Here is an 18580-nt window from a genome sequence, read left to right as displayed (position 1 = left end):
TTAAATAGAAGGCATCGTTTCCCATCGATAGATAACCTTCGTGGGCTTTGGGGTACTTATTTAAGATTTTGCAAAGGGAAGTTGGTTAATTTATTTATTAGGATCATTAATATTTGTATTAAGGGATATTGCTTATTTCATGGTAATTTTGTTATACGTAATAACTGTTTTTTTATAAAGTTGCTCTGCAGAGTAAAATTCTACGCTGTTTTTAAGTTTAAAGTTCAGTATTTCTTTCAGCCATTTTCCCGGTACATTTAAAAGCCAGCGAAGCTGCTAGTATTCTATACAAGCTTGATGTATAACTTGTTTTATTAGATTTCCCTCTTTTCCCAACAGCACAAAGTTTTGAGATCTGGTCTCATCCGGTGGGCTAATAATTGATTTACCCACTACAATATTATTACTACTTTCTAATGACCCCCTTTTCTAGATTTCTTCATTTCTTCTATTAACCGTTCTCCCTTTTTGTCCTCCTCACTTAAAAACTAACTTCTAAATCTCTCTTTAAAGAACTACCAGCAGGATTCTTCTTCTTCTGGCCTTCCCTCCGTGCTCTATTCGGTTAGTGATTGGGTGGTATACCTGTGCAATCTTTAATGAAGCTCCAACACTTTTACCTGTACATGTCTCTACATAAATGAAACTGGCTCGTTTTGATGTTATACTAGCGAAACACAAAAAAAATGTTGATTTAAATGATGATGATTTAAATAATTTAGCTGGTATTTTAAGGATGAGGATTTATACTAACTGCTGATGATTTGTTTATTTAAGTTATCGTGATTTTATGTTATAGTGATGAAGAATGTGATTAATTGAGTATGATGGTAATAAAACTTTAGGTGATAGTACTTTGTATTCAGGTGATTTTTTTTATTTGACGACTTCAATGATGATGGTGTGTATGATATATAGTTTCGATTGATTAGCATGGAATGATGATGTGATTTGTGTGATGGTGGTTTATTTTATTCTGACGATGATGATAGTGATACGATGGTTTAAAATGATGATGTGTTTTGTGTGGTGAGTAATATTTAGATGATTTTGATTATGATATAGATTTGACTAATGACGTTTTATAGCTGATCTGATAGTGATTTATAAAATAGTTTAGAGGGTTTCGGCAGTGAAGACGATGGTTATTTATATTTAGATGCAGCGTCTAACAGTTTCTCCCACGTCAGACAAGATCTCAGTCTGCGTGCTTGTTTCCCTCGTTTTGGAAGCATCTTTGATAAGTTGGGTTGGCTCTTTTTGCTTTTTGTACATTTAGAAAACATTATCATATTTATTTTTATAACCATGGGTCCAAAGAAGAAGATGATATCTATTGAATTAAAGCGTGAAATCATAGAAAACCATGAGCAAGGTGTGTGGTGGGAGTAATTGACTTGGCGAGGATGTACAGGCGTAGCACATCAATGATATGTAGTGTGCTTAAACAAAAGGAGTTGATAAAGGGTATAACGCCATCTAAGGCCTATACGATAATGTCTAAGCTCCGGACCTCTCTCCGTGAATAGATGGAGAAACTACTGATGGGGTGGGTGAGAGAGAAGCAGCTTCAAGTAGGAACCTTAACATAAAGCATCATATGTGAGAAGGCACGAGCGATTTACGGTTATTTGCTAAAGAAGATCCCATACACTTCTACAAACGAGGAATCGGAAGACACGTTTAAAGCCAGTCGGGGCTGGTTTGACATCTTTAGGAAAAGGACCGGCATTCACTTCGTCGTCAGGCATGGTGAGGCAGCAAGTTCGGATGTGAAGGCAGCTGAGGTTTACATCAAAATGCTTTTCGAACTGATAGTAGCCAAAGGATATATTCCCCCAGCAAGTCTTCAACAGTGACGAGACAGGGCTTTTCTGGAAAAGAATGCCGAATAGAACTTACATAACGGCAGAGGAGAAGACGATGCCAGGTCACAAACCCATGAAGGATAGATTAACTCTAGCAATTTGCGCCAATGCGATTGGCGACTGTAAAACCAAGCCTCTGCTAGTATACAATTCGGAAAATCCCAGAGGCTTTAAGTCATATAATATTTCAAACGAAAAACTGCCAGTTATGTGGAGGACAAATCCGAAGGCGTGTGTCACCAGGAAATTTTTTGCGGAGTGGATAAACCTGGTGTTTGGCCCTTCTGTTAAAAAATACCCATAGAAAAACGACCTACCCATGCAAGCCCTTCTCTTCCTCGACAATGCCCCTACTCAGCCACTAAATCTCGAAGATGATTTACTCGAAGAGTTCAAGTTTATAAAAGTTCCCTACCTACCACCCAACACCACTCCTATCCTGCAGACCGTCGATCAGCAGATTTCTAATTTTAAGAAATTGTACACCAAGCACATTTTTTGCCGCTGCTTTGAGGTGACGGAGAACACAAACCTTACCCTTCGAGAGTTCTGGAAAGGCCACTTTAAGATCGTGATATGCCTAAGAATTATTGATCAGGCCTGGCTGGGTGTTACAACGAGGACCTTAACCTCTGCATGGAAGAAGCTGTTGCCTGAGGCTGTAGCTGAAAGGGCCTTTGAAGGACTGGAACCCAAAGTGTCATTGGTAGAGGAGCTTGTTTCTCTGGGAAAAACCATGAGTCTGGAGGTGGATGGGAGAGATGTGAACGAACTCGTCGAACAACAGTCTCAGGAGCTGACAACCGAGGAGTTACACGATCTGTATTTGCAGCAGCATACGTTGGGTTAACGAAAAATTAGTTTTGAAGAGGAGCCAGAGATGGAGGAGGTTATCCCTACAAGAGATATAAAACAGGTCTTCGGAATGTGGGAGAAAGTTGTAGAGTTCGTGGATAAAAATCACCGCGAAAAAGTTGCAACTAGTCGTGCATCCTTGACACGGAGGAAGAAACAAACCTCCTTGGACAGTTTTTTAAACGATATGCGGGTGGAAATGAGCAGAGCATGACGAAAAAAGCGAAGACCAGTGACAAAAATTAAGCTCTTCCGTAGGCACTTCACTTTTTCTTTTAATTATGTTTTTATAGAATATGTATTTGTTATTTATAAATAAATGTTTCTTCTTGTTTTTGATTCTTATTTAAAAACACTTAACAAACAACTGAGGTCGTGTTTTGGGATCTGGAACGGATTAATGGCATTTCGATTAATTTCAATGGGGAAATTGTTTGAGATACGAGCAATTTCACATTCGAGCAAGTTTACGAAACGAATTAAACTCGTATGTCGAGGTACCACTGTACGTAATTATATAATCGTTAGCAAGCAGATAGTAATAAATAATTTTAAAAGTCTGATGCTATCAATATATAAATTATGTTGACTAGTATAATTAATTTAGAATTATACGCCTACATATAATAACATGATGTTGTTACTACAGACACGTATTAATATATACATATATAAGTCTGTGCATATACATGAATTCATAATTCTATTTAAACAAGTTAACAGTTAGAATTACTGAACAACCATGAAAGATTCCCCAAGAATGAAATATGGTGTAACAATGAACACTTAGTTTAGAAATTAGATTCTATTTTATATTGTTGTAAAAACCATTGTAAGAGTGAAAATTCTTCATTCTGCCTTAATGCGATTTTTTGCGTTTAATGCGTTGTTTGGAGATTTTATGATCCCGAATTATATTGATGTGATATATTAATACTGCATTTGTAGATATACGTTTTCTGAGAAACGACTCAAAGCGATTGATTTTTTGTAAAAATTTGGATTTATCCTTATTTTATTGACGTGCACCAGCACTGAATTGAGAATGGCTTGTGCTATGCTTCGATGGATGAAAAAGCGTTCGTAAGTAATGAATATTATGAAAGTTTCAGCATATTTAAATGAATAGTATTAAAAGTATATATTTACTAATATATATCAATAGTTTATGGTAAATTTTTCATTATAAATCTCATGATAGTTTCATTTCTCATTCTATTGCATTTCTATAGCGGTACATAAATTTTTTGGTTTACATATTGTAGATTGCATCAGTTTTGCCGCGCAATTTATTCCTCGGTATGTTACTTGTAGTGTTATTAGAAATTCCATTATTTTTGTATTTTTTCTGCAATTTTTAGTATCTTATTAAGAAATTTATGTTTTATTTCAAGATGTATATGAAGTTGGTTATATCAAATGTTAAATAAACGTTGTTATTCAGGCAATAGCGTTAGCTTTATCCAGATAGCTAAATGCATTTCTTATTTCTTAAATACTCAAGATATAATGACACATTCGGATAGTAGATTCACTGACGTTTTTTAAGGGTTATATATATACATTAAGGGCGTGTTCAAAACAACCATTGACGGGTAGTCTTGGCGTAATTCGGATTCATACCAATCTTATGCATTTATCAAGGCAATAATTTTCTTTATTTTTGCTAAACCATTTACGAAAATATAATTTTCCGAATGCTGAACTCTTATGTATGAAAAGACAGAAATTAAGATATTTGTTTTGCAATTTGATGCAAAATTCGTATTTTTAAAACACTGATATATATGTTCTTATTTTAAAACTCTGCCAGTATATAACATTATATAACATTATTGTGTTTTCACCATTTATAGATGTCGCTTGCGCTTGCTGCACAGCCTGCTGAATACATTTTACTTTCTAGCTATCTACAATTACATCGTGTTGTTTCGGTATGAACAGGGGCGAAGTATTCATTACTTCGATACATTTAAAGATAATTAATTAAATTTTTCTGATTTTGATATCTATAATATATAGACAGGATTACTGATAAAAAATTTAAGAAAATAGTAAATGAAGAAGTAAATAGAAAAAATTCTTTCAGGTATTGTGAGATGTCAATATAAACTTCATACATTTTACCAGGGGGCTGTTGAGAAAGCAAAATCTTTACTATATATATCTACGAGCTCTAGGTATACAGTGTGTTGCTCAAAGTAAACTTCCTGCATTGTGAAGAGTACTACGTGTATGTCTTAATGCGTTCATGCGAAGCTTGTTTTCTCGTATACGCTCTGCCTCTTCGAACCAAAATTGTCCGTAAACTGCAGCGTCTTGAGTTGTTTATACAGGTTCTTGAGCTGTTCTGGTATTTCGGGTCGAATCTGACGATGACGCGGAGACTTGTATCCTTCGTTTACTTGCAACTTCTTCTCTTCATCGCGCATGGTCTGTTGTTGTTCCACTTGCCTAATGGGCTTCCGTTTCCCTTCTGCTTCCCTTTCCGGAGCAGGCAGTGTTTCTTGATTTTCTGAATGTCTTTTGTGTGTTCTACTAGTTTCTGATACAGTTTGAGCACGCGAAGTTTCTTGAGTTGCTGCTTGTCTGCTGGAACTCCTATTCGTTTCTTCTTCAGTTTCTTGAAAGCGTAAGCTTTCTTGTCACTATGCTTGCCTGCTGAGTTTCTAGTTGTATCTTCATTCATTTTTGAAGCTCGCAAGTTTTATTGTACTTGCCTGCTGGGTCTCCGAGTGTTTTTTACTTTATTTTTCTGTAGCTCGCTGTACCATTTGTGCTCTCTTCTTGCGTTCAGACGTTTTAGTAAATTGAAAAAAAAATTATGTAACTGTAGTAAAATAACATTGCATCTAAGATACGTTAAATACCTACAGATATTTAAACTTCTAATCAGAAAGTATGTATACAATAAAGGAAATTAAATTTTTATAAATAAATTTAGAATAGCATAAAATGCATAGAAACATTTCATTATGAAGAAAATGTTATCATTCTTTCCAAGCAACCAGCGATTCGTAAATAAAGTTTTCTTGCCAACTCAGGAAACAAAGACCTTTGACACTTCAGGTAATACATTAGAGTTTATGATTTAAATTTATTTCAATATAACGAATTTTCAAAATCTCAATAAAGGAATTAACGTAGCGATAGCATATCGTGTCACGTATCTAAAGGTGAAACATAAAAGTTGCCAAAAGCAGCTATTCATCTAAAATACTGACATTAACGAAAGATTTTCGACATACAATGACGTTATATGGAATCACGTGCTTTCTTCAATTTCAGAATATAACCGTAAATAATAATAACAATAAGTTTCACGTTTGGCAATACTATTTATTTCATAGTTTTTTTAACTTAAAAATTTCTCTTAAACAAACTCTACGATTTGAAAGTGAGAAGGGCCAACATTTTTCCAAGTAAAGCATTTTGATGTCCAGTGCGCTAGACTTCGGCCACTTGGAAAAATAAATACGAAAAATTAGCGTTTACCGAAATTTTATATAATATCTCGAGTGATAGTCATAGGAAGATAGCAATAGTCGAAAGGTTTTACCAAGAATTTTTGAAATCCGAGGGTACTTCCTTCCAAACTCAAATTCCCCGTTCCGGAGATATGACGTTACGAAGAAAAAAACAAAGAGGCAAAAATCCACAGATATTTATATTGTTGATTCCTGTTTACAATATTCAATTTCCTTTAAAAACATTAAGCTTTATTTAAATAAAAGGAAATTAAATTCAGACATTTTTTCTAGGTTTCAAGCTTTTATTGTATTTTTAAATATTCTTTTTGTCACTTTTGCGCAAGTTTTCCTCGGCGTCATTAGGAGCCGTAGGTCGAAAGCATTTAAGAATCATTGCTGTAAATAATGATCATATGATAAATTGCAATACATATTCGATTGTTTTGATGAGAATTTGAGTACAATTCTTTATACATCAGCTACTATGCCCCTTTATGTAACGACAAAGATTATTTTCAATGATTATCCGGTGAGAATGATTCTTTAAAATGATTATTCGATGACAATGATTATTTGCAACGAATATTAAAAGCTGATGACAATGATTACTTAAATAGAATATGCATGTCATTCGATGACAGCTATTATTTCCAAAGAATCTTCGATCACGTCACTATTGTATATCGCTATACCCCTGGGGTTGGGGCCGGTTGGGAATTGTACTACGGCCCTGTAATTAAGCGTTTTAAATGACGTCAAAAAGTCACTGATTCAGATATTTTACTAGTAACTGCCGCGTATTGTGATCGAAACCGTTATTTAAATCTTCTGAATAAAATTTGGGATAATTCCTTTTACATCAGAGAATAAAGCAATTTGTAACACGAATTTCCACAAAACTACATTCATCGAATAACAAGAATTATATAAATGGAAGTATCAGTACAACAAATCGCTCTTTGCAACTCCGCTTTTGTCCGACACTTATTTTCAGTTATCGTATCTACCCATTTGAAGATACCACGTGAAGAATACTTTTTTTAGTGTGTAAATTAATTACATGTATGTTATGTATATATATGGAGATCTTTTTTTTTTTTTTTTGAATTAGGAAAGCACCAATTTCTTTTAACGAAAACAACCGAGACATTATCTCCAGTGCAATTTAATTTTTCATCTAAATCATTTCTTAATTACAAAAGTTAATATTAATTTTCTTTGCAAAGGAGACTAGGTGTTGCTGGAAACAAATTAAAAAGCAAACATCATAAATTTATTGAAGTCAACAGCAGAAAACTGTTAAACAATTAATAGATCACTTCAATGAAATGTAATTGCATTTAAACGTATTAAATTGTTTTCAGCAGATGTAATAATCAGGAACATAGGAAGATCCGAAGAGATATTGTGCGTTTAAATACTTCTTTTGTTTTCGCTAATTTTTTATACATTTCAGTTAACGTGTAAATCTGTGTTTTGAACGCATGGCCCGTTAAGTGAAGAAGTCTGTAGGAAGGCAATTTTAATCCTGTGCGGAAATTGTCCAAATGATTGATCAGTCATCGACTCAGCATACGCAGCCATCAGGTTGAGATCCCAAACATTGATTAATTGCGCTCGACTGGAAATTTGATCAGCATGATCAACGGAAACCACCGTTTAAAAAATTTTCTTGTTCTTAAATATATGCTTATTCTCTTTTGTAATATGATTAGATACTTATAATCACAGTTCCTTCACTTTCAATAATATATTTCATAAATTGTTGAAGTGCAGACACACACTTCATATTGTAGAAAAAGGTTTCCCTTGGAATTTTTGATGCAAATCCTGGTTATTTTTTCTAAGAAGGGAAAGTAAGGGAGAGTGCCATTTATAAAGCTTAGGTTTTGCTAGATTTGCAGGTTTTTCGCGCTCGCATTTTACGTGCTTCATAAGAATTTCTGGAAATAAAATGGGAACTTTCCATGACTTGTTGCCAATCTAATTGGAGAGAAAAATGTATTCTTTATAGAGATACTTGCGAGAGGTAACATTCGAGCAATCTTCTTGTATCTGCCTCGTCCCATCCTGTTTCTTATTTTATTAAAACGTGTTTGGAAATTTTTTTCCTCATTGCAAGGTTTGATTTGAGATGATAGATGTCAATCAGACCTTTTAATATGGCATCCTGAGCTGCTGGTGCCAGCAGCTTCATTTCCTATTATACCTGTATATCCTCATAATGGAATTTAGGCTAATAAGACGAATATTAATTTCCATATTTATTGTTTTTTAAAGATTTTGAATAAGTGAAGATATTTTATAACATAGAGCGTTTAGAAATCTTTGACAATCTGTAAAAATGCTCGCAAACTGTAACTTACTACTTTTGACAAAAAAGTATAAGTAATCATTTATTAAATTAATTAATTCAAACATATTAACATATATATTTAATAAAATAAAAATATTTAAGCGCAAATAATTATCGACGTGTATTTGAAGAAGAAGAAGGAGAACCAGAAATATACTACAGCAAACAAATACTAGAAGAATTGGATCCCCAGTGTTTAAGATTGCAATACGTGTCGGAGACGTATGTCTTTTCGGAAAAAAAAAATAAAACAAAACATAATGTCTGGTAATGGTCTGGAAAATAATACGTTTTCAGATTTATAATGCTTAATGTTTTTTCATTCCTTCATTACAAAAATAGATTATAAATGTTTAAGTTGGAAAATTACATGGTGAAGAATTCAAATTTATTGTAATACCTTTTGATTATGAGGAAATTGTATCGCATTAACTAATGAAATATCTAAACAGAAAGCTAATATACAAAATACACGTGTTTAAACGGCCAGCTTGTAAAATTTGTGAATGAGAAGTAAATGTCAAATAATTGATATAATTAGAGTAACAAAGACAAAAAAGACTTTATGTTTATAAATAAAATGCATATATATATATATATATGTAAAACAAATTAAGTAAACACTGAAATCCATCCCATACTCTATTCGGAACAAATCTAATATAAATATTTCTCTTCACCTCTTTCTGTTAGACTATATATTTCTAGATTTACAGAGATTTATGATATTATTTAGCTCGAGTTTTGAGAATGTACTCATCAAACATAATAAAATTTTCGAGATTCTAACTTTTCATTGCAATTATTTTTTTAATATATAATATTAAATGATTTTGAATTAATAGCAAATTAAAAAATAAAAATTAATTAATTAAAATATATGTTTATGTAGATATATATATCCCCATCACATGGTTTTTACATAAAGATGATGACTTAGCTAAGTGGGAATATAAAATTTGCTGAATCAAATATTTCTCTTACTAAACCACAATATTGTCGAACTATGCACATTTTTTCTACCTCTGTCACCGCTGACACGGCGTCGTGCTACTTTCTTCCTATTCCAACAATATGAGAAATATAAATATTCTAGAAATAGGTAAGTTTAGAATTTCAATTGAATTGGGGACGCAAATGTGAATTGAAATATATCTGAATATTTTATCTTATTCATCTGCCAAATTTGCTCTGTATTATAGATCAACATGTGCGATCAGAATTCCTAACATTAATTCACACACACACACATATACATATATATCTATATATATATATATACGTTTATCGTATATATGTTACGGTGAAACACCGAAATCTGGAGAATGTCGACTTTCACCGGTGAATGTCAACATTCACATAGTCGCTTGTTGTATGTCCCAAATATTTTCAAATACTCTTATTTCTGACTTACACCGGTAAATGTCGACATTCATCATCTACTAAAGGTATATATATATATATATATATATATATATATATATAATCCTTTATTGCAATGCATTGTCGGAAACGCTTTCCTAGCGCCAAAGTGTCGAGAGACAACACAAGAAAAATAGGATACGAACAGTGTAAAGATATTTGTTTATTATTCTTAGCGCGGCGGAAACTAAAAAATAAGAACAAAAACATTGGATCGTCATCAAAGAAAGATTCGAAAGTTCCTTCGGAAAGTATCCTAAACATGGGTTTCGTAGGGGTAGTCTAGTGCATTATTCAGCAAGATCCCGAGCCCTCACTTGCATTATCACTTCCTCTAGGGTACGTCAACACATTAGTGCACGAAACCCCTGTTCGAAGTCCAACAGGAACTTGTGGCACATATCGTGGCAGCTGCTGGGAAAGTCCTGGGGGTGCACGGTATTTTCCAGAACATCTTATGTTCGATGTGCGAGAGATGTGATACCTGCATCAGGGTGCAAGTCGTAATTTCGAAGACCTTCTTTGAGGTCCATAAGTGTCTAATTTTGCTCCTATTTTTTAATTTCTCTTGTGCTAAGCATAACTGGTGTCCGTTCTTTCTTGTGTTTTTTGTTGTTTGTACCCGCCAGGAAAGTGTTTTCGGCCATGTTTTGCCATTTCATTTTTCGTCGTCGTCGTCTCTCTCATATATGTGCATAATTACTTATGACTCAAGTGTTGCTACTTTATGATGAAATTTACAAACATAGTGTTTAAAATGCTAAAAATTCCATCCGGAAATATCTTTTTTTTTTTTTTTTTCTCTTGCCCTTCAAATAAGTAATGTGTGTCCTTCATTGTAAAATCTCTCGGAACTTTAATTCTTCTTTTTTCGAGGACTATGGAGGAAATATTTCAGTATAGGCAGCTGTCAATATTCAAACATTACATTTTAAAAGTAATTAAATTGTAGCCGAAACGCTCAGAAAGGCTTAATTCGCTTAGGATTTAGGAAATAAATTTAGTAAGACTTAGCAAATTTTCCTTCAATAAATTTAATGGACCAGGCAAAAGAAATTACAGGGAACAATAAATATAAGAGAAAACAGATATATCTTTCGTAATTTGTTTTGCTTTGTTTGATTTCTTTCATTCTTCCTGTATAAATAATTAAAAGTTTAAGAATGCAATGAGAATAAAATTTTCAGTTGAAAACGAATGGTGGCAAAAATCCTAATGCTGCTCTGCTGAACCACGAAATAGACCAGCAATATATTCCGAATTTGGAATAACGAGAAAAAATTTGAAACCTGTGCAGCCAGCGATGCAAAGAAATTGATCTGAGAGGAAGATGACTTAAATGAGGAAACTCGGAGATAATTTAATGAGGTGTCAGGTTACCTCTACTGGGGTAATAATAAGAAAAGTTTAAAATAGAAAATACGTAAGTAAATTATACAAAAATTGAAGAAATTTAAAATATCTGGCATGCGTAAGAAATAGTAATTGATTCAAAAAAATAAATGACTCCAAAGCTCTCAAACTTATACTCGTTTAAATACAGATTTTGCTGATTCAGAAAGAACGTTACGTGTATACCTTCTAAAATGCTTTGCTGAAACTTTGCAAATTATTACGCTCTACGTGAAATTCATAGTGGTCGCTTATTGCATACAAAACATGCCAAATGCTTTAACTCTTTCGCATCGAGAGACGACCAAATCTGTTTTCAACCAACATCGAAAACGCCCGTGTTTACGACTTTGTCTTGGAATAGTTTTCCTTTCCCCCTGCGGTTTCATCCATTGTGTGCAGTTTCACCTTAGGGCCGGTTTACACCTGCGAACGTCAATAGCTTTCCGTATTTCTCCTTTATTTGCTTCAAAAGAATGATTGACATGTCTTTTAACAACTCGCAAAATCAATGAGCCATACACACTAACGTGGAGGGGAAAGAACTAGGTAGAAAATAAACGAGGCGTTGGGGCGGTTTGCTGTTGCCTGAATGAACGGGCGTTACGGGCAACTTCGATGCGAAAGAGTTAATTTCTCTGCTTGGCTTTAGGTCCTAACAACGAAAACTACAAATTCGCCCTTTGTAGAAAAATATTCTGTCAGGCAATGAATCTACGGGGAGATTTTGCCCTATGAAACTGAGCCAAAAATGTTATATAGTATCTAAATATGGAAGTGTTGTACATGTTAAACGTGATCGTCGTTGAATTACTTTCACTTTTTTACTACTTAAATAAAGATATACTGATTATTTTGTAGATTGGAAAACCCTCCTTGTGATCATGAAAAGGAGCAAAAACTGGAAAACGAGAAAGAACTAGAAAAGAAGCGAGAACAGGAAAAGATGCAAGAACTGAAAAAGAATCAAGAGCTGAATAAAAAGGAAGAACAGGAAAAGAAGGAGAAACTGGAAAAGAAGCAAGAACTGAAAAGCAAGAAAAAACTGGAATTGACACAAAAACGAGAAAAGAAGCAAGAACTGAAAAAGAAGCAAAAGCTGGAAAAGATACAAAAACGAGAAGAGAAGCAAGAACCGGAAAAGATACAAGAATTGGAAAAGATACAAGAATTGGAAAAGAAGCAAGAACTGAAAAAGAAGCAAAAACTTGAAAAGAAGCAAGAACTGAAAATGAAACAAGAGCAGATAAAGAAGCAAAAACTGGAAAAGAAGGAAGAACTGAAAAACAAACAAAAACTGGAAAAGCAACAGAAACTAGAAAAGAAGCAAGAACTGAAAAAGAAGCAAACTCTGGAATGGATTCAAAAACTAGAAAAGAAAGAAGAACTAAAAATGGAGAAAGAACTGGAAAAGATACAAAAACAAGTATACAAAGAAGAACTGAAAATTCAGAAGAAACTGGAAAAATGCAAAAACTAAAAAACAAAGAAGAACTGAAAAAGAAGATGAAACTGGAAAAAATGCAAAAAATAAAAAACAAAGAAAAACTGAAAAAGAAGAAGAAACTGGATAAAATGTAAATACAGGAAACGAAGCAAGAGGCGGAAGAGATGCCAGAACTGGAAAATATAGACGAGTCAGAAAAGACGCAATACCTGGAAAAGAAGCAAAAAACGGAAAAGAATCCAAATCTAAAAAACAAGCTGGAACCGGAAAAGAACTGTCAAATCCGAAAAGGAAACCGGATGAACTGCGAAAAGAGCCAGAACTGGATAACGACTGTAGAACGATTGATTTAATGACCAAACGAAGCAAGACCCGGGAAAGAAAAATAGAACAAATAAATCATATACCACTGCAAACATTAAATATCAACGTCAAAAAAGTAAACACCCTTCTTCAAGGGGGCCTTGCAATACACTGTCATAATCCAGAAGATATAGAAAAAAATCAGCTATAACCTCATTGCCAAAACAGTTGCAAAAGATATAGTTAATATAAAATTTCCTGAAGCCAGAATACCAAAATGCACAATTCATAATATTCCAAAAAATTTCAACTCTGATGAACTGATTCAAATTATAGCCCAAGAAACATAATATTTCCGAGCTAAGACCTTTATTTAAACTGAATGATCAAAATAATGCTGTCATCCGCTTTCTCAAAAAAAATCTTCAAAGAGCAAAGACCGCCAACGACCAACTAAGTCAGTATCAAGTAGATTATCTGGCAGATTTTATTATAACACAAGAACCTTATTGCATCACTGGCAAAGTAGGAAGAATTCCAAATAACTGGACAATTATTAAACGTCATGCTTCAACTGGTGTTTTATCTCCTCGTACAGCCATATTCATTCCAAACAATAAATGGAATTCTACAATAATGATTAATACTCGAGATATAATCACAATTTCAATCAATACTAATGCATCTCAGCTTCTTATTACTAGTATCAATATATATCTCCGTCAAAAATCCAAATCAAACCTTATCCATACTAAATGAAATCTTAGAACAATAATAATAGACCGCATGTTATTAGTGGAGACTTTAACTCCCAAAGTACTTAATGGGGATACTTACAAACCTCTCACAGAGGAGAAATACTTGAAGAATTTTTAAATGCAAACAATCTCATTCTGCATAATCATTTTACTGATCGACCTACCTTTGATAATACCCACAATAAGAATTGGACTGATCTTCTTATTTCTACAACAGATCTTGATAATAAAATTAACAACAGATCAATACTAGATAATCACCGAATCTGATAACAATAATCTCTTTTGATATAACTGAATATACGTCCTTTACTGCAATTACAAGATTTAAAATCAATAATAACAAAGAAAAGAAATTTCAACAAAAGTTCAATCCAATTTCAAATGACTTTCTAAATTCTATTATTCTGTGTACAACCAAAACAGAACTTAATAATATTACCAAGGAACTTATCAGAAAGTTTCAAGATATCTAAGAACGTACCTTCTTCAAAAGATCATCAATTCCCATTATAAAAATCAACTGGTGACGAAAGAACTCCGCAAAGAAACACACAAAACACGAGCATTACGAAGAAAATTCAAATCATCGCAAATTGATGAAGAACGACTCAACCTACTTCAAAAATACAAAAAACGAAAAGCCTCATATAAAAAGCAAATAATATGTGCAAAACGTTAAGCATGGTGCAACTATTGTTCAAACAAGCAGGATACGTATGGCTCATTGTACAAAATTGAAACCAACAAAATCTTCCACCCAACGCAACTTACAGTCACTAATACGGGAAATAATAATAAAAATGTTACAAAGATCACTTTAGAAAACATCCTAAATGTTATTCTACCAAACGAAAACATATATGATGATTCAACTGAACAAAGATTAATTCGTTTTAATCTACTTCCACGAAAATGATATCCCATTTACATCCATGGAACTCAATCGAATTATTAAAAACTCATTAACAAAAATGCTCCTGGACCAGATAGAATCTGCTATCAAATTATACATAAAACTAATCGTAAGCTAATTCTAGTCTGCAATAAATGTCTTCAACTTGGTATTTTTCAAGACTGCTTAAAAACAGGACAAATCACACTCTTCCTCGAAAAGAAAAAAAGCTCCTGATAATCCTAATTCCTATCGGCCAATTAATCTTCTTCAAGCTCTTGGAGAAATTCTTGAACGTTGTATTATAGGAAGACTTGAATACCATTTTCACCATCAAAAATTCATCAAGGAAAATCAGTATGGATTTAGGCAGAAAAAATATACCATTCATGCAACCAGTGCAGTCCTAAGTCAAATCGATGTTAATAAAATCAATAACCTACACTCCGCAATAATCAGCTTAGATCTTAAATCAGCCTTTGATTCATTATGGCGGCCTTCAATTAAAGAAGCACTTAGAAATATTGAATGTCCTTATAATATCTATCAAATTATTAATAATTTCCTTGATAATCGCCATAGTCTCATTTTATATAATAATACTTTAATCAGAAGAAAACAAGTTCGTGGATGTTCACAAGGCGCATGTATGAGCGCAGAATTATGGAATATTACATTTAAAAAATTATAAAAAGTGCCTGGTTTCCTTTTGCTAAAATTGCTGCTTTAGCCGATGATGTCGCATTTCTTATCAGTGGAAGGTCCCTTTAATCCTTCGAAGAAATTGTCAAGAAATAATAGCCATATTCCAGCAAGAATCAGAAGAAAACAAGAAAGTTAAACTTGAAATTTAATCCTCCAAATCTAGAATCATGACAAATAATAAACCTGAATAAAATCTTACTAAGCAACTTTCTGTTAAAATAAATGGCGAAAAAAATCAAGAATACTAAATAAATCAAATACCTAGGAAATTATAATACATGAAAACAACATCTTATCGAATATCTCAAAAAACTTAAAATTCGTACACATTCTATAAGTCAAAATCTTCGACATGTGCATGGCACAAACTGGGGTTTAAATCGCCATATCACCAAATTACTATATCGTACAGTATTAACCAAAATGATTACCTACAGCTCTGCCATCTGGACATTCCTTATAACCACAATAAAAAAAAAATTCTTACCTCAACACAACGACAATTTACACTTAATATTTCCAGAGGCTTTCGAAATACCTCCAGGACTACTCTTATCTTAGCTGGAAGTATTCCACTCCATGTCGAATCCATTCAGGAAGCAATTTGTTCTACAATATATAAACTTTGCCATAATATTACTTATAACAAAACCATATACATCACAGAGGATTACGAAATGTGCCCTGCTCCTTACAATAAACATCTGCTCTATCACACACAAAAATAAAAACAGCAATAAACACTAAAACTAAAAACAATTCAATTGAAGTATTTAATTACAGAATCAAATATTAATACTGACCATCAATCTGCCATCTATGCTATCTCTAACCCAGAAAATCAGTCTTCTATTGCTTATGATATCAATAACCTCTCTAAAAAAACACATAATTTAAAAATTCATATATCATGGATAAGAGGCCATAGTAGAAATGCCGGTAACTTAACATTCGACAAACTTGCAAAGAAGCTGTTCCTAATCAAGAAAGCAATTTTCTATATACGAAATTTCCCAAATCTTATCTTCGACTCCCTATAAAAGAACAAATTACCCAAATATGCCAAGAATAATATAATAACGCATCTACAGGTCGACGAAATTACTAGTTCTACCCCTATTGCAATACTGACACCAAGAGTACAAAATCCTTTTTAACATGTAATATTACTGGCCATGGGCCATATCGTGTTTATTTTCATCAAAGAAACTTAATAGACACTGACTTCTGTATATGTTTCTAGAAAGGAGACAGTGATCACTATCTTTTCTCATGTCCTCTCAAGAAAACTTTTCATATTCGCGCACCCAGAAATATTGATATATCATTCAAAAGAACGATCAGCAAACTTCAACATCTTCATTTAATATGAAACAAATTCACCAAAACTTAACACAATTGGATTAAATCTATGCAGAGTAACCCCATCTACAACAGACGAAATATAACAAAATATTTCATTTTCACCCTTGTAGAATTTTAAAATAATTATCGATCTTTGTCACAAATACTTATTTGTACTGATCGTAATAAAAAAATCCTTGCAAAATCCATAATAAACAGAATGAAATATAAAAATTGAGTCGTGAGAGTAAACTAGAACTGAAAAGGTGAGTCATGATATTGATTTGATGTGTCATGACAAAAATGAGCTATGGATATTGTATGAGTAATGTAAAATATATGAACTTAAAAGAGAAACTTTTTATGATCTCTGTAATCATGAACACTTTAGTGACTTATGAACTCTGCCTAATGAATACTGAAAACTTTTTGTGATCATGAACTCTAAAATACAATTTTATTCTCTTCTACATGTTATACTTCTATTTTATTAATTTTATAATATGATACATCATGTATTATCCTATATTTTAGCACTTTATTCAAAATTATAATTTTATTATATGATATATTATGTACTATTCTATACTTTATGTCTTAAGCTATCTTTTATTTCACATATTTAAAGAAATTTTCTGTATTTGTCATGATATATTCTGTTTTAGCATTTTATACCAAATTTGGAAAATTCAAAATTTTGTTATAATGGCACATTATGTATTATTGTATACTTGATGTATTATTCTACATATATTTTTTCTTCTATTTTAAAAATTATTCCAAATTTGCATATGATATCTCTACATATAATAAAAGGAAGAGTCTGTCTGTGTGTTGTGTGTGTTTCTTTCGTTCGCGCTGCGCGTAAGCTAATAGACACACGGCTACAAAATTTGCTACATAGATGTATCTAGACAAGAGCCAGTGCACCTCGAAGCGATTTTTTCGAAATTCGAATTCGAATTTTTTTTTAATTTTATGTTTTGTGACTAAATCGCGTCATTTTGAGACATAGTGGGCTATCGGAAAGCGAGATTTTACTCTACACAATCCATTTTCAAATCGTCATGAAACGTAAGCACTTAGATATTTTACAAACTTAAAATAAATTTCTTGTTTCAATAAATCGATTAAATACGAATTTATTTAACAAAGAGAGCTTAATACCTTTTCAACGGGATATTTTCTAAAAACGTTTATTTTTAAAAATGTACAGTTTATTTTTCTTTGATTTTTGGACACGTTAAACTTTCATCCTTGCGACTGCTTTTACAAAAAGAATTTTGGAAAACTGATAATATTTTGTACTTTTAAAAAAATTTTTAAATGAAGCTTCCGAGTACACTTCGCACATCTCACATTTTTAAAAATGTGATTTTGGCAACAATTTTCCTGTCTTTTTGTTGTTGATAGATTTTTGATGAAATCGCATCATTTTGAATAGTTTCATTCTTTTAGAAATATGGGTTTGGCAACAAGGTTTCATCGTATTTCTTATGTCACTGTTTTTAAGAGATTGCCATATTTCATTGTCATTTATATATATGTAATAATAAAATTCCATAATCAAGAATACACTTAAAATTCTAACTGTATGTCTTTTCATTTTTAATGGCGACGTGCTCTTATTTGAAAGTACGCGGAATTAAATCCACAGCCCCGTAGTCAAGTTGTTTTTCCCGCCTTTTCTACACGTACAGTTATAGAATGTTCTCGAAATATTTAAAGCGAACTGGATTGGCTAAGAAGCTGATGTCATTTTTGG

The sequence above is a fragment of the Stegodyphus dumicola genome, chromosome 2 (genome assembly GCF_044657685.1).
Source record: "Stegodyphus dumicola isolate Sdum_Otavi_A_Nest chromosome 2, ASM4465768v1".
NCBI classification, from domain to species: Eukaryota; Metazoa; Arthropoda; class Arachnida; order Araneae; family Eresidae; genus Stegodyphus; species Stegodyphus dumicola.
Note: the sequence above shows the minus strand (reverse complement) of the source record.